Source organism: Gorilla gorilla, chromosome 5 (assembly GCF_029281585.2).
Source record: "Gorilla gorilla gorilla isolate KB3781 chromosome 5, NHGRI_mGorGor1-v2.1_pri, whole genome shotgun sequence".
Lineage (NCBI taxonomy): Eukaryota > Metazoa > Chordata > Mammalia > Primates > Hominidae > Gorilla > Gorilla gorilla.
In genome coordinates, this window is record NC_073229.2 from 50275539 (window position 1) to 50300018 (window position 24480).

Here is a 24480-nt window from a genome sequence, read left to right on the forward strand (position 1 = left end):
CCTGGCTTTCCTAAAACTTCTTTTCCCCGCTTTCAACGACTCAGATGAGAGCACTGCAGGAAGAAGAAAAACAAGTTCCTAAGTCTCCCTGAGTCAATGATCCTGCAAAGCACAGGCCTTTTCTAAGTGGAGAGGATGAGTTTTGGTGTAAATTGCCTGATCAGAAATCTGGATCCAAAGTCTTTCCTTTTATTTCTGTCTCACGCCTTATCACCTCTGCCATCATTCTAGGGAAACCGAATCTCTTTCTGAAAGAAGATTAAAAGGTATTACCTTTTGGCTGAAGTCCAGAGTGTCCTGGGAAAAAGAGGAAAATATATATACTTAAAGGGTATGGAAGCAAATCTGTCTTCCAATGCAATGTCCCAACCCCAGATCTCCCACCTGAGATTTCTCTAACACCACAACCCACACCAACCACGGCAGAGAAGAGCAGAAACAGACCATGTGACCCATGAAGCATGAGGTGTCTGTCACAGGATCCAGTGTAATTGCATTAGCCTTAGTGGCTCTTCCTTAATTTGCTTCAGGATCTCGAAGCAAAGGACCCCTACTTGTTAACCTTTCTCTTATCTCTGCAGGCCACAAGCTATTATGCTTTGACATAGTAACCATGCACTGATGATTTCTGGATTATCAGGACATTGGAGGTCATTTGGGGAAAGAAAGGCTTTATCCAGGGCCACTGATATACTGAGAACTAATCCTAGCAAAGCCATATTTCCTCCTCCAGAAAAACCTATGGAGAGACTCAGCTCCCAAAAGCTCCTCACCTTTCTGATTCTTGAAGTAGATGAACAGCCCCGTCCCAAGGAAGAGCAGGCCCAGCACAAAGCCCCCGACTCCACTCAGCATCCTGCTCTGTGCAGATTCAGACCGTGCACCTGAGAGAGGAAGCCGGGTTTAGTGATGTTTATTCCAAATTGAACCTCTTTAATTGAGACCCTAAGATTCAGAGCTTTCAAAATGGGGAAGAAGGCTACCCTGTAAGAACTAAAATAACTAGCTGTTTCTGGGGGAAAAAACGGTTTTCAAATCACACTGAACAGTTACAAGGTCCAGGCATCAACCTCATTCAAATATTACAGCCTTGATGTAAGGCACAACTTCAAAATCTGATCAACAGAAAGCCTGAGTCTCAGTGAGGTTAAGTAGTTTGTCTAGAGTGACACAGCTAATAAAAGACAGAGCTGAGATTGGACTCCCCTCACGTCAGGAAGGTCACTGCAGTTCTCCTCTTCTCAGATCACAACAAACAACTCAGATCAAAAGCACCAGAAACACAGTCTCAGACCCAGAGGCCTAGAGCCCAGGGAGACCACGTGACCCTGACCTGTGCTATCATGTGGAGGTTCAAAAGAGGGACAGCCTCTCCTGCCTGGCAGGTATGACTGCTTCTCCAGGAGGTACAGGTTTCTAGAAACCCGTTTCTAGAAATCGTTTCTAGAAACAATTACAGGGCTTCCCCCAGTGACCTGTGCTGATGGAGATGAGAACATGGAGCAAATGCAAATAGGATGTGGGAGAGGAGAAACCTGACACTCAGGGATTGGCACAGTCCCCTTCTTGGTGGGTGAGACATTTAGGTAGTCAGAAAACTGCTCAGTCCATTGCACTGTGAGAGGGCTCATCATGCTTGGATGCTCCTCCACTCTGAGGAACTGTTTCCAGCATCACCAGGGTCTGGAAAGTCCAGTCTCCATTCTGGATCAGGCCTATGGAGACCACCGCAGCCTTCTCTTCCTGTCCATTCCGGAACCACCTGACTTCAATGCTGCCTGGATAGAAACCACTCACACAGCAGACCAGGAGGTTGCTGTGAGGCAGGGGCTGGGTCTTTGCAGGATACATAGTCCCCTTAGGTTGGACTAGGAGAAAAACAGGAAGAGAGAATGAATCAGGAAGTTAGAGTCTCTTTGTTCAGCTGTTTGTTTGCTTCTCTGTAAACCCAGGCTCTGGCCTTGACCAGGCCTCCAGCACAGCTGGCCATATGCCCTCACAGTGTCATCAGCCTGGAATTTAATCATGATAGTGTGGACCCACTAGATTTGTGAGATGTTGTAAAAATTTTATTTGTTTCTTCATAGCTTGAAATTGTTGTGCATTGTTTAAGTGTTTACAAATCTTTGAAAGTACAGAGTGTATTAATTAAAACTGATACCTGAGCCAGGTTGCCTGGTTCAAATCCAAGGTCTGCCTTTTACTGGTTGATCCTGGAAGAGTTTTTTGATTCTTTTGTGTCTCAACTTTCTCACGTATAATGTAGGTTAAATTATACTGATTTACCTCTTGGGGTTATATGAGGATTAATTTACGTAAAATATATAAAACAATGACTGAAGATAGCCTTCAACTTATGAGGTCAGAAAGCTTCTCACTCCATTCCACTGTGAGAGGGCTCATCACACTTGGGTGCTCCACTTGGCACCTATTTATCATCCTCTTACACCTTGAGAGAAGAATATGTCTTAAAGCATTGTGGATAGATAAAGGCACAGAGTAGGGTACATGAGGAAACCGAGTACGAATTTTTAGGAATAGTACCGCCATGCACTCACACCTTAGAACACCACAGAAATGGTTCTGCCCCTGGGAAGGCGGGACGGACAGAAATGATTCTCCAAATCTTTATATTCGTAGAAAAGCCTGAGTCCTAAAGCAGAGATTTAGGAATTAAGGAACGTCATTTTAGTTTTGAAAGTTCTTACATTCACATTTAGCTGATCAATGCATCTCCTGTGCAAAACAAGCAGAAATGATTCTCCAAATATATATATATATATATATATATATATATTTTTTTTTTTTTGAGATGGAGTCTCACTCTGTTGACCAGGCTGAAATGCAGTGGTACCATCTTGGCTCACTGCAACCCCCGCCTCCCGGATTCAAGTGATTCTCCTGCCTCAGCCTCCTGAGTAGGTGGGACTACAGGCGGTAAATCCACCAGATCTTTCCATTGTCCTTTTTCTGGGGATTTCCATAACACTTTCGGAAAACCTCTTCTCTTTTTCTCTAAGAGTGGCCAATGTCTTTCCACTGGAGTCTTAACATCCGTACCAGGAGTCAAAAAATTTAAAGTAAATAAGGCTAAATATAACTTTGATTGCAGTGGTAACTTGTCTCCTACTCCTCCGTTTTGTCTTTTCAACATGTGTTGTAATGTTTGATGTGCCTGCTCTATAATGCCTTGTCCTCTAGGATTATAAGGAATTCCTGTTTTATGGGTTATGACCCAAAGCTACAGGAAATTTTGAAAAGCATGACTAGCATAAGCAGGTCCATTGTCAGTTTCTAATTGTTTAGGTATCCCCATATGAGCAACTGATGACAGAAATGTTGCCGCACATGACCAGCTGTCTCAGCTGTTTGGCATGTAGTATGCAGCATATGAGAATAAGTGTCTACAGGCACATGAACATAGCTAAGCTTACCAAAGGCTGCTATGTGTGTAAATCCATTTGCCAAATTTCATTTAGAGCCAAACCTCGTGGATTACATCCTTCTACAGGTGTGGCTCCAGGGACATGCTGGCAAGTTGGACACGACTGTATTATAGACCTAGCTTGGCTGTGAGGCAAGCTAAACGTACAAGTAAGGGCAGAAGTGTTTTGATGCAGTAATACATGAGAGGTTTGAGCTTGCTGAAACACAAAACCAATCAATTTATTTGCTCTATCATTACCTAGAGATAGGGCTCCAGGAAGTTGTGTGTGAGAGCAAATAAGAGAAATATGAAAAGGAGCTGCACAAGAGCGAATAGTTTGTTGAAGTCTTAGGAAAAAATTAAGCAGTTCTGGTTCTAGGGTACTTTTAATTGTAGCAGTTTCTATGCAACTGGCTACATTTACAACATAAGCTGAATCACAGACAATGTTGATAGCATCTGAAGCTGTGAGCTGTAAAACCTGTATGACTGCAATCAACTCTGAGTATTGAGCTGAAACCCCAGAGGTCATTATTGTTTGAGTATGCTTGGGTCCATAAACAGCTGTACCACCTTTGGAAGAGCCATCAGTAAAATAGGTTTGTCCACCTGGAATAGGCTTGTGATGAGTAATCACAGGAAGAATGAAAGAATAGACTTTATAAAACTGCAAAATTTTGTGTGAAGGATGGTGAAAGCAAAGGTTTCTGTGGCTGTAGCTGGGAGGCATGCCGTTGCTGAAGCATCTGTTCCACAGGCTGTAACTCAGCTTCTGCCTTTTTGGTCAATTGCTGCGGGGAATCTAATGAAGAATCTCCTTGTAGGGTTTGATAAGGTTGTGTCAGTTGATAAGTGGCAATACCTAGCATTGGGTGCAGCCAATTAATATCCCCTAACAACTGTTGAAAATCATTTAAAGTCTGTAACCTGTCTTTAAGGAGAACTACTTTTTGAGGCCGTACACGTCTTTCAGTAACAATATTATCTAAGTAACGATAAGGCGAAGTTGTTTGTACCTTTTCTGGAGCTACTTTTAGATTCCATTTAGTTAAAGCCTGCTTTGTTTCTCAGAATAACTGATGTAAGATTTGATCTGTAGGAGCAGCCAAAAGGATGTCATCCATAAAATGAATGATGTAAGCAGTAGGAAACGTATTTCGAGGCTCCTTTAATGCCTGTCCTACAAAATGCTGACATAGTGTGGGACTATTAAGCATGTCTTGGGGTAAAACTCTCCATTGACAGCAAGAAAGAGGTTCTCTTTGATTAATAGAAGGCACAGAGAAGGCAAATTGAGGCTTATCCTTCTCATGTAATGGTATAGTGAAGAAACAATCCTTAAGATCTATTACTGCAAGAGGCCAGTCTCTAGGAATGACCACTGGAGTTGGCACACCTTGCTGTAATGGACCCATTGGTTTAATTTCTGCATTAATAGCTCTCAAATCATGCAGCAGTCGCCATCTTCCAGACTTTTTTGGAATAACAAACACTGGTGAATTCTGGGGGCTAACTGACTCCTCTATGTCCTGTGTCCAATTGTTCTTATACTAGCTGCTGAAGTTGCATCAGCTTCTTCTGAGATACGGGCCATTGATCCACCCATACGGGTTTGCCATTGGCCATTCTAATGGTAAGGCAGAGGGTGGAGGAGAAATATCAATGACCGCCATCAGAAATCCTGATGTCATAGCCCTTTTCTGTCTGTTTTTCCGGTTATTGATATTGGGTTAGGTTTTCCTCATAGGAATTTCCCTAAATCTTTCCCACTCTGATATCCCATGTCTTTCAATGTTTTAAATCCTGGGTTATCAAAGTTTTCATTTGTAAGTCTCATATTCAATGCTGTAAGTAAGTCTCGATCCCATAAATTGATTGGTATATTTGCAACATAAGGCTGAAAAGTACATGACTGTCCATCCGGACCAAGACAAGATAAAATCTCAGCACTCTGTTGAACACTTTTAGCCACTGCTACTCCCACTAGGGATGTGGAGGTTAGTTTGAGAGACCATACTGGGGGCCAGTCCTTACTGGGTATTACTGCCACATCAGCTCCTGTATCCATAAGCCCATAAAATTTCTTTCTTTTAATTTGTACTACACAGGTGGGTCTATTAGAGACTATTGGCTGGGATAGATAGATTTCCCATGTAGTTGTGCTTCCAAACCCTTTATTTCCTCATTTCTCCGTTTGTGGAGAAGGATGTAATTTGCAGGGAATAAGCAACAACTGAGCAATATATTCTCCCAGTTCAAAAACCCAAAGACATTTTGACATTAAAACTACTTGAATTTCTCCTTCACAATCAGAGTCAACTACTCCAGGGACTACAGTCATGCCTTGCAAGTTAAGGGGGTTTTACCTAAAATTAGTCCTATGTATCCTGTTGGTAAAGGTCCCCAAATGCCAGTGGGAACTTTGGTAGGTTTGTCTCCTCCAACTAATGTAGTTCTTTCTCTGGTGGGGAGATCTAATCCTGCACTTCCTGGTGTTCCTGAGATGAGGAATACCAGGAATCAATCTTTCTCCTGGGACCCATCCCTGAAGTGGGCCTGTGGTCTGAACTGGAAATGCCCTCGTTGTTTGAGGGGCACGCATACAGGCCCCCTTCTAGTTTCCTGACAGGTGGGTGCTGTTTTCATGAAATTTTGAATGGCACTGATTACCCCAGTGACTTCTTTGGTTACAGCGAGGACAAAGTCCTGGTGTTTTTTCTGCTAGGTGGGGCACTGCATTGTAAGGTCCTTTCTGTCCTGAGATCTGGAGGCATTCCTTTTTAAAATGTCCAGTTTTTCCACAATTATAACATTTTCCCATTTTAGGGTTTGACCCTTGGCTCCTTTTACATTTGTCAACTGCTAAATTAGCCATTGCCTGCGCTAATATTGTAGAGCGATGAAGCTCAGTTCCCACAACCTGACAGGCTCTGAGAAAATTTCCCAAGTTTTTTATACACCTCACAGGTGCCAATGCACATTTACAATCTGCGTTTACATTCTCAAAAGCTAGAGTTAAGGTTAGCATTTCTGCAGCATCGGTATGAGGAATCTGATGCTTCATTGCATCTTGTCATCATGCAAGAAATTGTGCACAAGGTTCCTGCAACACTTGCATGATATGTAAAAAGGATTGCACTGGGACTCCCTCTTCTGGAATTGTGGCCCAGTTGCATTTAGCAGCCTATGCACACTGCTGGCATTTGGGAGTGCCATTTGATGTTCCAGGTCTGAATAGGGCCATTACCTAACAGCATGTCCTCTGTAATGTCTCTGTGTCCAGCTACACGATTCTGTCTAGCCTGGTCTGCACACATTTCTCGCCGATTTAAATTCCATGTCAGGTATGCACAAGGAGACAAACAAGCATGAGCTGAATGCTTTCCATCAAAGGGTAGAAGGCGCACAGCACCAAATACAGGTTCTAGCAGTCCTAAAGTGAATGGGCTCTATGCCATTGTTTACCACACTCATTTTAATTCCTTCAACAACTTAAACTCTAGTGGAGTGTGTTCATGAATAAGCTGCTATGGATTATTTGGATCAGGCCTTACAGAAATAGGAAAAGTGCAAGGTCCTAAGGGCTCTCCAGCTATGGCAGCACAGTGTAAAATTCTCTGTATTGGGGTCTCTATTTCTGCTACCGAAGGAGGCAGTACAGATGTTTCTGCTATTGGAGGAGGTGGTATAGGCCAATTTTTTTCCTCCCTCTCCTGTTTTTTATTTTAAATTGGAGCTGTGAGTGGGACAACAGATTCTTTCAGATTTTTAGACTCAGAACATCACTCCTGCTGTCCAGCAGAATAAGAAGGAGATAATGGCAGAAGGACAGTACAGACTAAACTCCAAGTGGAGAAAAGAGAAGGATCAACTTTGAGACCTTTTTGATGAGCCCATTTTAATCCTTCTGCTCTGTCCCAATTTTCCATATCAAGAGTGCCTGTCTGTGGGAACTATGGGTTATGCGCAATAACCTCCTGCAGCATTTTTGTTAATGTCTGAGATCTAACCTGAGCACCAGATTGTTTCAACAAAACTTTAAGCAACTGCACATAATGTTTTTCTTCAATACACAAATTCTGCCCCATGTTACCGTGATTCAGAAAACTTTCTGTTCCCAATACTTCTTTAGAGCACTGACCTTATATTGCTCCCAGTACCTCTTTAGGGCACTGACCTTATATCTGCTGCCAGCAGACTCATCCCGGGGTCCCCACACGTCTTGTCAATTTCAGTTCTTCTGCTCCAGCAGACCTTCTTTGTTCACATCCTCGTGTCCCTGTGTTGCGAAACCACTATGGCGTTGCCCTGTCGCTGTTTGAATGTCACTATGCCATGGACCCTGTTGGACTGAACAAAGGAGGACGAACGGGGGAATAAAGACAAAAGAGTTCATTTGGAAGAAGGGGTCGGGGGCACCTTGCTCTTAGTGAACAAGGGCCCTGAACTTTGAGCTCTCTTTGTATTCATTGAAAAGAGATAGTGAGAAGGGGGTGGTTGTTGGTCTGCTGCTTGCTCCAGAGCAGCCTTGCAAGACTGCGTTCCTCGAACAATAGGCTCTAGATGTCCCAGTAGATAAACTCAAGGAGCCCAGTGCCAGGGAGTGATTGCCCTCAGCAAAACTTCTGGCGGCCAGCAAAGAAGAGTGTTTGCCCCTATTCTGTATTCCTGATAAACAGTTTGCTGTTTGGTCATATAGCATCAGTGGAATACTGAGTTGGTCTCGATTCTCTGGCCTCCAGTTCTCTACACCAAATGGATTCAACAAGAAAGTGGTTGAATTTATGCAACTCTCTAGTTTTTTCTAATGAAACAAGCAAAAATTAACCATAAAGAAATGAATTGGGTGGTGAATGTATAAAAGATATGAGTCAGGCCGGGCGCGGTGGCTCATACCTGTAATCCCAGCACTTTGGGAGGCTGAGGCCAGCAGATCACGAGGTCAGAAGATCGAGACCATCCTGGCTAACATGGTGAAACCCCGTCTCTACTAAAAATACAAAAAATTAGGCAGGCGTGGTGGCGGGCACCTGTAGTCCCAGCTACTCAGGAGGCTGAGGCAGGAGAATGGCATGAACCCGGGAGGTGGAGCTTGCAGTGAGCCAAGATCCCGCCACTGCACTCTAGCCTGGGTGACAGAGTGAGACTCCATCACAGAAAAAAAAAAAAAGATGTGAGTCTAGACTTTTCAGAAAGAGCACAGTGTGAACCAGTGCTCTCAGCCTGCACTATTGACATTTTGGACCAGATAATAATTTGCTGGTGATGGAGGCTGTTGTGTACTTTGCAGGTTCTCTAAAAGTATCCCTGGCATCTGCTCATTAAACGTCAGAAGAAATCCCTGTTGTGACAACCAAAAATTCCTCCAAACATTGCCACACATTCCCCAAGGGTGATGGGAGGGAAGGGAGGGTTGGTGAACTATCCCTGGGTAAAAACCATGGGTGTGAACCATCTGAAAAAAATCTGTGTTGAACAAGCCACTATTAGTTATGGAGCAGCTGAGAATTATTTTGAAAAATATCTGTTGAAAATCTTGGTCCTACATAAAATGAAAATGTTGTAGAATTCTGGTCCCAATACATGCTATGTTTCCAGAAAATGAACTTGTGGAGAACCAAGATTTACTGATTTCCTTGCCTTACCAATCAGTCACCAAATCATATCATTTATCTTTCATAGCATCTTCTTTCTTAATTTCTGTGCCACTGGTACACTAATTATCTGTGGTAATGCATCACAACCACAGCTATTTTATTCCCATTAAATGCCCCAACAAGCTCATTTCTCTCAGTCTCCCACTCCCAACAGTACTAGCAGGCATCAAATTTCCAGTCTTGGCCAGAGGTAGAACTCTCGGTTTTGTAGTCAAGTCCCCTCAGAAAGGGAGAAACCAAAAAAATGACATTCTCATACAGACAGTTTACAAAAAATGAGCAGGTCCCCAGACTTTGAGTATGACCTTCATAAAGCTTCCTTTGCCCTTTAGAAATGATGCCCTGGATCAAAAATGTCTGTCTTTTTATTCTTAAATTATCTAAGCACTTTCTTTACAGAGAGAAAGTTAAAAAATAAAAATGTGTGAAGTCACTGTCACTGTGACTTGCATGGCTCGCCCTGTAATCCATGCTCATGTGTCCCAGTTAGGGTTGAAAGGTTTGACAAATAAAACCAGAGGATGCCCACTTAAATTTAGATTTCCAATAAATTATGGTGTGTATCTTAAATTCAGATTTAACTAGGAACCTGTATTTTATTTGGCAACCTCAGGCCAACTTGCCAGTCAAACCTCAGAACAAGGAGTGAGTTAATACTTCCTTGTGTTCTTCAACACACGTCCAGGAGAGACATATAGAACTTTTAAAATGATAAATGCAAAATGAATGAAAGTTTCTCCTATACATTGGAACTAGCAGCCCTTGCATCTCTGCTCCCACTGCAAGAAACAACCTGGTACATTTGAATATCAGAAATTCCGTCAATAATTCAGACACAGTCTGGTCACTACTCACTAATGATGGCCAGACTTTCAATCTCTAGAATCAGAAAATCTGAATGGAAACATGATCTATTCTACTTGGGTCAATTTTTACCAACCATAAGCCTTTTTGTAATCTATCAAATGCATTTAATAATAGCGTAATCCTCACAGGATTTTTGTTTGTTTGTTTGTTTTTGAGACGGAGTCTCGCTCTGTCGCCCAGGCTGGAGTGCAGTGGCGTGATCTCAGCTCACTACAAACTCTGCCTCCTGGGTTCACCCCATTCTCCTGCCTCAGCCTCCCAAGTAGCTGGGACTACAGGCACCCACCACCAAGCCCGGCTAATTTTTCTGTATTTTTAGAAGAGACGGGGTTTCACCATGTTAGCCAGGATGGTCTCAATCTCCTGACCTCGTGATCCACCCTCCTCGGCCTCCCAAAGTGCTGGGATTACAGGCTTGAGCCACCGCGCCCGGCCATGATTATTTTTAAGTATAAAATTAAATAATGATTTTTTATAGCACTGACCACATAATAAACAGTCAAATATACTTCCATTTTAATTTTTATGATCCCTTTAACTGCAGCTCACATTATTTTTCCTATTCCTTGATTCTAAAGCAATTAGTATCTTCATCATGATTTTGCAATTGTCTTCTGTTCTTTTATTAGTTTCATAAAAAATTGTCATTCTGAAAACATAGGGCAGAAACACTAGCTTATGTCTAATAATGCAGTATACCTAAACCTCACACAAAAGGGATCTGCTGACATAGGAGAAAAGGACTTTCTACATGCTCAGATTTAAACTGCAATCTGATTTCTAGCACTACATTTGGGATACTGGGTTTTATTTACATCTTCTCAATTTTAGACTCCTGAGATGTATATGTTTTTAAACACTACAGATACAATAGGATCATTGTTGAAACTGAATACTGAAATTCATAGACCTGGTACACAGTTACTGCAGAATGTTATATGGCATGTACTGATGGAGACTAGATTTATTTCATTCATCACTCCATTCTCATGACTTAGAGTAGTAGCTGGCATATTCTAAGTCACTAATAAATATGGGCTGTGTGAAATATTGGCTGTGTGATGTTTTGCATGAACATTCACCACTGCACACAGGGACCCTCTCGTATTTCCTTGCCATTAATGACTGAGCATCTCTGGTTCACAGATCCTCCTGCTTCTCTTCGGCCTCTTTAGCCTTTTCCTTTAGATCCAGCTGGCTCCCTAAATCCAGAGTGCAGTCCTTCCCTGAAGCTCTCTACTCAGAACAGTCAACCTTAACCTTTTCCTCACTTCTACTTGCTCTTCAAATGGTCCAATCCATTTTCCATCCTGGATGCTCCATTGACTGCAGATATCAACTCCAGCAAACCCAGCACTTGCTTCTCTCTCACATTCTCACTTCACCCACTTAATGATACTCATTGGCTTCTCCCCACTTCTTGAAAAAAATCTGTTTTCCTTGACTTACATGCATTGTGTTCTCTTGGTTTTTCTCCAACATCCCTGGGGCTCCCTCTCAGTCCTCTTTGCTGGCCTGTGCCTTCTTCTTTTTTCTACACACAAGCTATTACCCTATGTATCCTCTTCCACTCCCTGGGATTTAACAGAGTACACGTATTGATGCCGTCAACATAAATACTTCCAGCCCTGAACTCACCGTGAGTCTCTTAAATTCCATTGACCTTCTGATTGTTCCACATAAATGTCAATAAATCATTTCCAACCACCCACTTCAAATAATTTCCTCCCACAGTTTTCCCTATCTCAGTAAACACCACCACCATCCGCTTATTTGTCAAGACAAAATCCTCAGGAATAAGCTTGATTGTTCTATCCCCTTTACAGTAATCCATTAACAACCTGAGCAAAATACATGCCGAGTCTGTCCACTTCATGTTTTTCACTGTCTTTATCACTAATGCACACCAGGAAGCCATGAGCTGTTTTCCCTGAGGATTCCCTGCTGTGCTCCTAAAAAGTCTTCCTTTTCACTTGTGAACCCCAGCAATCCAATCCCCACAAAGTAGCTAGAATTAGTTTTAAAAATTGAATATAAATTGACTCTCCTTGTAACCATCCAGTAGCTTCCCATATCTGTTTAAATAAAATTAAAATTTCTTACTGTGAACATCAGGGCCTAATATGATGAGGCTCCTGACCTCCTCTCTGCATCCTACCTCATCTTCTGCCTCTCCATTTCCTTGCTTCCTTTACGTCAGCCCCTCTAGCCTTCTTTCTCTCCCTGCACATAACTTCCCACACCAGGGTTTTCCCCCAGTTTGTGTCTCTCTGGAACATTTGACCCTTACATCTTCACATGGCTGTTTACTTATTTTGTTGTCTCAGCTGAATGTCACTTTCTCAGGTAGAGCTGCCTAAGCATATGAACCAAAGTTGGGTGAATCCAATTCTCTCTTTCCACAAACCTGATGTCTTTTCTTCAGTGCATCATGACTCTCTGAAATTTTCTTCTTTGTTAAATGATTATTGGGTTATTGTCTATCTCCTCTATGATTGTGTAACTTCCATGAGTAGGAACCAACCCACTCTATCTTACTCAAATAGAATGATTTGAACCTAGAAGGGAGGCCAGTACACAGTAGCTGCTGATAAAAATAACTGTGGTTTACATGAATAAACCAGCATTCTCGGAACTCATCATTGTGTGGATCCTGAAAAGCAAGAAGGGGCTCAAGCTCCAGCACTTTTTCATTTTGATGTCACACTAGACCCCTTCTCTTCCCTGTGAGAAATACAGGCAAACTTCTTCTTTCTCCTCCTCCTAGTTGGAAGAATTCACAGATAAGGAAACAGTAATTTTTTTCTTTTTTTTTATATTTGGGACGGAGTCTAGCTCTGTTGCCAGGCTGGAGTGCAGTGGTGTGATCTGGGCTCACTGCAATCTCTGCCTCCCAGGTTCAAGCTATTCTCCTGCCTCAGCCTCCCGAGTAGCTGGGATTACAGGCAAGTGCCACCATGCTCAGCTAATTTTTTTATTTTTAGTAAAGACGGGTTTCACCATGTTGGCCAGGATGATCTCGATCTCCTGGCTTCCTGTTCTGCCCACCTCCGCCTCCCAAAGTGCTGGGATTACAGGCATGAGTCACTGCAACCGGCCAAGGAAACAGTAATTTTAAGAAAAAAGAATTTTTTGTTGTTGTTGTTAAGATTCATGTATTTTCAGCAGGGCACGGTGGCTCACATCTGTAATCCTGGCATGTTGGGAGGTAGGAGGATCACCTGAGCCCAGGAGTTTAAGACCAGCCTTGGCAATATGGCAAAACACAGTCTCTGCCAAAATTACAATAATTAGCTGGGTGTGGTTGCCTGCCTGTAGTCCCAGCTACTCTGGAGGCTGAGGAGGGAGGATCACTTGAGCTTTGGTGGCAGAGGTTGCAGTGAGCCTCTATCACACTACTGCACTACAGCCTGGGTGACAGAGCCAGGCTCTATCTCAAAAAAAGAAGAAATTATCTCTTGTGATAAACCTCATAGTTCTCTGGGTCTGTGCAAGCTGTAAGGATTTCAGGAAATAATGACAACATAGCTGGGGAAAAACAGAGAGAAACTGGAGGAAGAGGTAAGCAGAAATGGCTAAATAAGAAAAGCCGAGAGCATTATGGGTGAACCTATGAAATTTAGGACAAGACCCGAGTAAGAGAATGAGTTCCCAGGACTTGCTCATTGACTTTCAGCCCTATGAGATGTGAACAATGTCCACATTGTCTTGGTAATTCCACTCAGAGTATATTGTTTGAATCTTAGCAAATTTCTGATATTTGACTACTTTTGACTTAACAAAAATAGAATTTCATATAATTTTTCCTACATTGACTGAATCTCTTCTTGTGGAGTCTAGTTAGAGCATGTAGGCGAAGGTAGTATACAAAGGTTAAAAGAGATTCATAATAAACACTATCCTGGGCCAGGTTTTCAGAGGATGCCTTAAGTTCTTTAGGCACCAAAGAACACCCCATAGGTATTATTTGCCTGTAGGGTGACGCCAAGTACTAAAGATCTCAGCTTCAGTTCCAGGGATTTTTCCCCATAAGAAAGAAAGAGCACTAAGTATAACTTTTGTCAGAGAACCTACATACGCTACAGGGATACAGGCTTTATAAACATTGTGCTTCAGAAAGAAAAGAAAGGAGATAATGGGGAGGCCACTGAATACATCCTCACATATGAGGAAGAGGGGCCAATACCAGAGGTTCTGTGGAGGACATAACCCAGGATCGTTTAGGAGAGACCCTTTGAATTCCCTTGACTCCCACAAAATTTTCAGCAAAAACCTCCTTTTGTCTGACATAAGTCAACATAATAAAGGGAAGTGCTGTATGGGGAATTTATTTTAGCATCCTTATTTCTAAATCTTCTAAAGACCCTGAGGACATGTGATGCAAAGGTTTTATTGGTGGAGATTTGAGAAGAAATGGCCTGTACAGAGGCCCCTTATACAGTCTCATGGAGAGGGCAAGTAGTGAAGCTCCTTTTGTGGAGGAAATAATTTGGGATCCATATGATAAAGATGGGCAATCCCTGTTGAAAACGTCACATATTCTTAAGGGACATGGCCTGGGCACAGTGACAAATTTAGCTCCCTACTTTACCCCCCTTATAGTAGCTCAGCACCCACAGTGTGCACTTAGGTCGGGTGCCCCCAGCCAAAGCCAGTGGGGAGCTCAGCACCATCAGTGTCACTGTCAGAGGTGCCATGCAAGAGCCTCCAGGCAGCCTGAGACACACCATGCTGGAGAACAGCACAGGACCAGGTGCCAGGGTAGCAGGCAAGTCTCACATTCATGGAGAACTATGACCCCCACTACTCACATCCCAAACATAGGGAGGAAGTTACTAATTTCTTTGCTCCTGGATTGGGTAATCCCGTGTTGGAGAACCAATCAGCATCTGAGTTCAGTATCATCATCACTTGCTGCTCAGAGATGCAGTATGAAGGTCCTCTTCTGAAATAATTTCCTTCTTTAAAAGATTGTTTTAATTTAGTACTTGGAAGGTTTGACCCAGTTGCATGGGAAACACTTTAATTGGGTCCTTATTGTGAGCCAGCTCTGAGCTGGTCAGTGATGTGTTCACAACTTTGAGTCTTGTAAGAACATTCATTTCCCACTTGACAACAGAAGTATTTGCAGCAGTGACTGTGTTTAGGAGTAAATGAGATGGAGGGAACATGGTTGAAAATCAGGACACCTTTAATCTGGTCCTTATTGCACCATATCTTAATGTCGTAGATTTGGGAAAATTACTTCATGTGTCACAGTTGAGATGAAGGCACCATGATCTTTCAGGTCTTTCAATACTGGAAAATGCTGTGATTCTGTGGACGCCTCAAGTAGCAACAGCCCCTGGGTATCTGATGATATGACAGAATGATAGCTGTTGACTGGAGAGTGTAATCTGTACCTATTTCCAGGTAGGGATGTCCTTAATAAGTTAAAGGAAATGGAAAGTTTGTTAATAATTTAATCTGAGTAAAAGGTTTTATATCAAGTGTGTCTTCTGATGCTGCCCCCAAGTTTAGTGGCACCTCCAGTACACACACAGGCAAGGGGCTTGCAGGGGCCACCTATGTGCAATGGAGGGTCTGAAGGTGCCTTTGTATAGCACTTACCCTAACAATGTGATAAGGTCAACAGTCCAATCAAAGTATTCAGGGGTCTGGAAGATTGATCAAGGACTCAAAGTCAGCTGTTGACAGAACAACTCTGTTTCAAAATAATTAATATTTTACGTGAAAAGTGTTCAATCCCTCATTCCTGGTTCCCATTAGGATTTCCTCATTTGATTGAGGTTATGGCCCTTTACTATTATGCTTCTTTTGATTTATCATAAGGGAAGATATAAGAAGACTGTGCTAAGTAATATGTTACAGAATGTTCAGGAAAGAGAACCCTAGGGAAAAACTATGAATTACATCAGCTGATGTAATCATGTAATTTTAGACATATAATTCTACATTTAGATAATTATTATGCTTTATATTAATATAAATGTGACATCTAAGATTCAGAATGGACTTCACAGTATAACTGTACATGTAAAACTCTGCATTAATTCACACTGTACCACAGTTCTGATGGGCACTCCTTCCTTATGTGCCTTAGTGTTTCCAGAAGCAGGATTCTCACCACGCTGCAATAAAAATAAGCATTTTACTTTGTACTCAGAATTGTATTAAAAGCTTTCTATACTTCATATTTTTATTTAATTCTCACATCAGCTCAGTAAAATAAACACCCTTTTCATGCTTACAGGTGGAGAGACTACAACGATGGAGATAACACAACTTTTGCAAAGGTACACTAGTAAATGGTACACTGTAGATAGAACCAAATTATATACCCCTCAAGCTCAGCCACTAGATCATACTCCTTCAAGAAAGAAGGAGAAAAGAAAAAGAAACACACAAAAAAGAAACAAATTATGAAAAAAAGAAACTAATTGTGATGATAGTAATCTAGGAAAACCAGCTGAGGTTCACATTAGTATTTTAAGATAAATGGTGATGCTGGCAGTGGTGAGCTATCCAGAGTGGCCGGCTGCTGCGGGAAGTTGCAAGCGGTGGCGGCAGGATCCACTGCCGGAGCAGTGGCCGTGGTGGGACCCTTGTACCCCATGTCCCCTGTGCCTCGCGTCACTGAGGCATCTGACTGCACTGCCCCGACCCTTGAGCAGCGGGGGGGACCTCCCCCAGGCCCAGAGCCTTCACCACTCCTGCGTTGCTGCTCTCACCCTGCAGTTGTGGGGAGGGCATGGAGCTGGGGCCACCCTTCAGTGGCCTGGGGTGAGATGTGGGAGTGGCCTCACTTTGAGGACCAGGCCAGCGGCAAGGCCACTGTCCCACCCTGCCGAGGGCGCCCAGTTTCTGCGCCTCAGGAAGAGGCTCTACCTGAGGGCTCCCAGGGTTTTATCTCCGCGGGTGGCGACCAAGCCTGACGCTCCTGACAGCCAGGCCCGGGCTGGGATCTGTTCCCCAAGGTGCCTCCCCCGCCCTATCCCAGCGAGAGAGAGCCCGGGGCACCCTGAGTGCTACGGGAATAATTTGCAGAGACATCACCCTTGCCCCATATGCCAGCCTGGGCCCAGCGGGGGGAGCCGCGCACCTCAGGCTGCCAGAAGGTGTGACAGGGGCTACCTGCAGGCTCCACGGAATGGGTTGGAAGCCCCGCCCTCCCGGCCCTCCCGGCCCTCCCTGCAGGCAGCAGGATCCAGGCCTCTCTACGCCCTCAAGGCTGAGAAGGCCCCCTGTCCATGCAGGCTTGGGGGTGTCTGCTCCCACTTTTTGGCCTCTCCCTTGGCCTCACCCGGGTCCCGGGTGCCCACGCTGATCTCAGAGTGGAGTTGGGGCAAAGCCCCAGTGCTGTCACAGACTGGCTGGGTGTGTGCACGCTCAGGGAAGTGTTGACACACCGGCCTTTTGCCACCTCAGTCACACGGAAGCCAAGGGAAGATGGGCTGGTAATATTTGCAGTAAGTTTGTTATAGGGAGCATGTCGAAGAGTCATTGCTTTTCATTCTGGCATTTGTCTTTTTACACACTTTACATGTAATGCAATTATTAATATGTGAGCTCTTATGACTCTTATGACTGCCATCTGCTTTTTGTTTTCTTTTTTGTTTCCTTTGGTTTTTTCTTCTCTGGTTTCTTTTCCTATGTTCCAATGTGTTCCTTAAGCAATTTTTAGAATTCCATTTTTAAATCAATCATTTTTTGGTTTATCTCATTGTATAGTTTTTGTGATTTATCTATCTATTAACATAACTTATCATAGTCTACTGGTGCTGACATTTTACCAATTTGACTAAAGTGTAGAAACTTTGCCTCCTTTATATCCCTTTCCACTTCTGCATGTATAATATATATTTTTTATTTTCTCTACTTGCATCAAAACCACATCTGTCAATGTTGCAGTTTTTGCCTCAACCATCAAATTAATTTACAAAACTGAAGAAGTCTGTTGTATCTAACCATATTTTTACTCACTTATTGTTTACTTTTTTCCCAATTATCCAGGATTCCTTCCATTATCATTTCTATTCCAGTTCAAACACTTCCTTTAGCCCTTGTTTTAACATAAGTCGGCTAGCATGAAATTCTCTTGATTTTCCTTCCTCTAAGTGTGTCATGGCCAGGCACAGTGGCTCACACCTGTAGTCCCAGCACTTTGGAAGGCCAAGGCAGGCAGATCTCATGAGCTCAGGGATTCGAGACTAGCCTGGGCAACATGGCAAAACCCTGTCTCTGCCAGAAATACAAAAAATTAGCCAGGCGTGGTGGTGCGTGTCTGTAATCCCAGCTACTCAGGAGGCTGATGTGTGAGGATTACAGGAGCCTGGGAAGCAGAGGCTGCAGTGAGCCGTGGTCGCACCACTGCCCTCCAGCCTGGGTGACACAGCAAGACTCCATCTAAAAAACAAACAAAAAAAGAAAAAAAAGAAAAAGAAAAAAAAAGAATGTCATGATGGAACATTTTATAATAATGTTTTTACTGGATATACATTCTAGGTTAACGTTCTTTTCAGCCATTAAAATATCTTGTGCCACATTTGTCTGGTCTGCATGATTTCTATTGAGCAATCATTTAATTTATTTTCTCCTTTGCATGAGATGTCATTTCTCTCTTGTTGCTTTTGAGATTTTTTTTGGCATAAATTTCTTTGGATTTATTTTCGTTTGGGTTTGCACAGATTCTTGAATTTTTACATTTAAGTCTTTGTCCGAATTTGGAAAATAGTAAATCTTTCTTCAAACACTCTTTGGGCATCACCCATTTGTCATCTCCCTCTAAGACTCCAGTTACACAAATTTCATACCTTTCGTTATAGTCTTACAGATTTATCAGCATGAAATAATACTAAATATTATGAATAACTTTACAAAAATAAATGTGCATGTAATAAATAAATTATTCAAAATGTACAATGTACTGTGCATGTAATGAATAAATTATTCAAAATGTACAATGTACTGAAGCTGACAAATAACATAAAACAGGAAGAGTTCCACATGTCATAGAGAAAGTAAGTCCATTCTATAATGCTTTCCCAAGACAAAACCCCAGGTTCATCTAGCTTCAGTAACTATTTTAAAATATTTAAGGAACAAACAACACTAACTTTATACAAACTTCAAACACATTTGAAAAAAGGAAAAGCACTTGCAGTTACGTTTGATGAGATCTGTGTAAACTTTACTTCAAGACCTGAAGGGAACTCTACAATGAATAGGAATTAAGAGACCAATAACTCTTATGAGCCAAGTTCTTAAGAAAATGTTAGCCAAGTGAATTCAGTGATATAAAAGATGGCTACTATATCATGACCAAGTGGAGTTTATTCCTGAAATGCAAGGTTATGTAAGCATTTGAGAATCAATTAGTGTGATTCACTACATTAACCGAAGGAAGGAGAATACACATGCAACCACCTTGATAGTCATGAAATATGGTTTGACAGAATTCAGCACTTGGCCTTAATTTTTAAAAAATCTGTTTTCAAACTTGTTTTAAAAAGATATTTCTCAATCTGAGAAATGATAGCTACCCAATTGCACACATTAGTCTCAGCAGTGAAATGTTTAAAACTGTCTCCTTCATATCTGGAGTACTAGACGAGTTAGAGAATGATAACAGCAAGAAAAATATATCAAAGAGATAATTGCATCCAGGTAAAATGGTCATTATTTACTCTTGACATAATCAGGTACTTAGGAAATAAAAACAATAGACAAGCTCATAGATTTAATAAGTAAATTTAAGTAATGTTGCTGATTACAAAGTCAGTATACATTAAACCAATCATTTTATTGATATAGTTTGGATGTTTGTCCCCTCCAGCTCTCATGTTAAAATGTAACCTCCATTGTTGGAGGTGAGGCCTGGTGAGAGGTATTTTGGTCAGGAGGCAGATCCTTCATCAATGGCTTGGTGCCATTCTAGCTGTAATGAGTGAGTTCTCACTCAGTTCACATGAGATCTGGTTTTTTAAAGAAGTGAGACTCTTCCCCACTTTCTCTGTGCTTCTGCTCTCACCATGTGATACCCGAGCCCCCCTTTCCTTCCCCCATAATTGTTAGCTTCCTGAGGCCCTCACCAGAAGCAATTGCCAGCACCACACCTCCTGTACAGCCTGCAGAACCCTGAGCCAGCGAAACCTCTTTTCTTTATGAATTACCCAGCCTCAGGTATTTCTTTCTGGCAATGTACGAATGGACTAACACAATTATGCTCTATCATAAATAAATAGAAGACAAAACCAAGAAAATAATGTTATCGATTTCCTCACCCCTTTGCTTTTTTCTTCTACTTTTTTCAACTTAAATTTGTTTCTTTTTATTATTAAGTTAAAAGTTTACACCTTTGATTTTTACATATTTATCTTTTTATAATACAGGCATTTAAAACTAAATATTTTTCTCTAAGGACTGCCTTGGTTGCATCTCGAAAATTTTAAAAATTCATTGTAGTATTATTTTATTTAAAATTATTTTCTAATTTCCTTCTGATATCCTCTTTGACAAGCCACAGATTATTTAGAAATGTATTATTTTACTTCCAAAAATTTGGGCAGTTTTCTCAATCTTACTAATTTGTAATTTGATAAGATTGTGTTCAGAGAATATACTCTGGGTGATTTTATTCTTATGAAAGTAATTAAGACTAGTTTTATAGTCATAGTATGTGTTCCATTTCATGGATAATCTTTGTGCAATGTAAAAAAATAAATATTCTGTAGTTATTAGATGTTGTCAATTTATATGTCAATTATAAATGCCAAATAAGTCAAGATGGTTGAAAGCATTGTTCCTGTCTTGATTTCCTTCCTGATCTTTGTTTGCACAAAGCTACAGAGATGTTCGTTGTCTTGTATCTACCTCCTTAGTTCCCACAGCAACAGTATGAAGTCAGAAAAATTTCTGGAAGGAGAATCAGCTGACAGGGCAAAGTAGATATGTATTATTCAGGGGCCCTCTATAGATTGTAATGGATCACACAAGCCCACGGGGCTATTGACAACTCAGCTGGTTTGTCTTTACTCCCTTACAATCTCCCTTTCTCAGCCAGGCTCAATTTTCCACCCATGTTAAGATTCAGTAGATGGACCAAAGAATAAGAGTGGACACTTGACCCTGCTCGCATATGTGGAATTTGTTCATCTCTGGAATTTGGAATTTTTATACTTTTTGATCCACAGCTGGTTAAAATTTTAAAAATAAGATTATTTTCCAGTTTATCCATTTAGTTTAGTCTATATGTCTTTTTGCTCTTATGGTAACAGTGACAATTCTCATAATTTTCCATCTCCTAACTGGCATTATGGTTTATGATTTTTTTCCAATCCATGTTGATAGTCCTACATAATTTACTTAAAGCCCTGAATATTATTGCTTTCTGTGGTTATACCACAGTTTACCTTTTTTCTATCTAAATGTAGAGAGTGTTTCTTTTCTCCCCTGTTACATTTTTTATATGTCATCATGGACATATGAGGAAAAATTTACCGAGACTGTAACAATCCAGAGTGGAAATACTGTATTATCCCAACTACTCACAGGGTTACACCAATATATGCTCACAGTGCCCCACACAGCACCAAATGTCATCCTGCAGTGGCAGTGTGCTGTCACTTCACATGCTGCATAGTTTTTAGGATGTACAAAATTTTTATAATCAAGACAAATTAATCAGTTTTTCTTTTTGAATCTGGAAATGTTTTTGTTATTCCAAACTGTGGCTCAACAAACGACCAATTTTATGTCTCCTTGGGCTCATGTACGATTGTTCTTTAAGATGGATGTTTAGAATGGGATTTTTGTTGCTTTCATCAAGCATGTGACAATTGTATTTTGAGTTTTAATAGATACTACTACACTGCCATAACTCAAAATCCTAATAATATGAGTCTATTCCCTTAGAATCTTCTAAATCCTTGAGTTTAAAACAAACTATTGTACTTGTTAATTTTGGAGTAGGAGAACTGGTTTATTACATTGCTGTTCGAATTTGGATTTTTCTGTTCATTGGTGAGTTTGAGCAAATATTTATATTTATCGACTATTAGGATATTCTCTTCTATAGTGAGTCTATATCCTTTGCCCAATTGTCTATGGCATTTCCATGAATTTATTTATGGACTAGTTAACAATTTTTCATAAGAAAGTTAGCCCATTGTCTGCCTTACGTGATCAAAATTTTTCCTGAGCGTCATATACTTCTTTTAATTTTGTTATTTTCTTCATGCAATGAAATCAGTAATTTTCTTCAAATATTTTTTCATTTGTGTCTTCTGGATTTTGTCTTGCTTACGAAGTCTTATTTTTTAAAAAAGAATTATTTTAACAGATTTACTGAAACATAATTTTCATACTACAAAATTCACTCACTGTATATGTAAAATTTAATGATTTGAGTAAATTAACAGATTTGAGCAATTATCACAACAATCTAGTTTTAGAACATTTCTGTCATGTCCCAGATTTCTCTATTTATAGTTAAGTCCCACTGAGACCCCAAACCCTAGGCACCCAATGATCTGCCTTTTGTGTACATAAATTTACCTTTTCTAGATATTTCAAGTAAATGAAATCATACAACATGTAATCTTTTGTATCCAATTTCCTTCACTTAGTTAACATTATTGAAGTTCACAAGTTTTGTGGTATGTATCATCATTTTGTTTGTTTTCACTTCTTTTTGTCTTTTTTCATTTGTGTAAATGCATAAGGTACAAGTGTAGTTTTGGTACATGCATAAATTGCATAGTGGTGACGTCAGTGTTTCTACAGTATCCATTACCCAAATCACATGCATTGTACCCATTAAGTAATCTCATCATCTAGAGTGCAAGGGTTGAAACTTGCCTTGGGAAAACTATCCTCATGTTCATGGTGTCTCCCCTGCCAGATAAGTCTAGTTTTGTCCCCTTTTATTGTTGAATGATATTGCCTTGCCTGGATGTAGTTGAATTTTGTTTATCTGTTTACTAGTTGATGGATATTTGGATTGTTTTCAGTTTGGGCCTACTACGGCTAAGGCTGTTCTGAACTCTTGAACACATATCTTTGTGAGGACATATGTTTTTCTCTCTCTTAGGTAGATTCCAAGGAGTGAAATTGGTGGGTCATAGGGCAAACATATGTTAAACTTTTTAAGAAATTGCCAAATTATCAGGTATTTGTAGAATCATACACTCCCACCAGCAACACATAAGAAATTAGAAAGTCTATTTGTCTTCAAACATAATTATAATGATGATGATAGTATTAGAAATAACATCTGTCTTGTGAATTTTATATTTTCTCTTTATGTTTCAAGTTTTATTTATCCAGGATTTATTTAGTGAAAGAAATGAGTTTGGAATACAACTTACAAAAACTGAAACTAAATCTCAACTCTGTTTCTAATTCTAGACTCTGTCTTACTAGCATATTTAATTTAAAAAAAGCAGTTACAAATGCATTTTTAAAAGTAAATGTATAGTATGTTTTAGAGCTTTATAGAGCTAGTCATTCCTTATTCTACTTTTTTTCAATTTCCCTGGAAAATACATTTACCTCATAAAATAACATGTCAGCATAAATTGAGTTCTAAAAACAATTGTTTGCTTTTTTGTTTGATTGTAATTGAGTTAATGGCTGACATTTAATACTCTCTATATGTGTGTGTGTATATACACCTATATATACATATATACACCTATATATACATATATACGTGTGTGCGTGTTTGTGTGTGTGTATGTGTCTATGTATATAAAGACCCAAAGCCCTGAATTGAGGGTGCCTATCAGGAATCTATAGGCCTTCGTGTGGAAGTTAACTCAAATACTTACAACCTGATAGTACCACAATCTATCATTTCCCTATGATGAAATCAATCTCTGCTACTCCATCCACCATTTCTTTCTTTTTAAAAATATAAAATTTTGCTCCTTTTCTTCCCATGTGCATCAGGCCCACTCCACAAAGGTTGAATCCTGGCTTGTCTGAGCCTGTGTGATCCCACGGTCATTCCAATGTATAAGAAAGTGGGTACTGGGAACACTCTGGAAACAGTTTAGTTGCTCCTTATAAAGGCACACAGGAGAAAGGAGTATCCTTTTCCTGCCTTTGGGAGTTGTTGTGAATGAATAACAAACCTAAAGCTGCTGCATGGGTCACCCTACCATCTCAGGAAAGCTGACGTGCTGTGTGTGATAGAGAGATGAGCTACGAAGTTCCAGGATCACTGGTGATGACACTGGCCTGCTGGGTTGAGCATCCCTGGAGATGCCCAGCCTTGGATCTATCGGCTATGTGAGATAATGGGTTAAAGAAAAATAAAGCCACTAGATGTAATTTCCTGTTATTAGCAGCAGAACACATCTTCATTGAAATACTCATTCCACACATTTTGGTTCTAACTTGTAATTCCACACCACGAGTCTCATATAAAATGAGAAAATCATTTCCTCAACTTAGGAAATGAGGCCTCTTTGTTGCAACTCTGTGATCAAACAGAAAAGACATAATTATCAGCTTAATATATTTCTA

The 24480-nt window shown here is 40.8% G+C and overlaps 1 protein-coding gene and 1 pseudogene across 1 annotated transcript in view; both read right to left on the reverse strand.

Moving 5' to 3' along the window:
• LOC115935014 (HLA class II histocompatibility antigen, DRB1 beta chain) overlaps positions 1 to 24480 on the reverse strand; it is a 185863-nt gene that overhangs the window by 147239 nt on the left and 14144 nt on the right. The window lies entirely within an intron of this gene.
• On the reverse strand, positions 260 to 14681 carry LOC134758654 (HLA class II histocompatibility antigen, DR beta 4 chain-like; annotated as a pseudogene).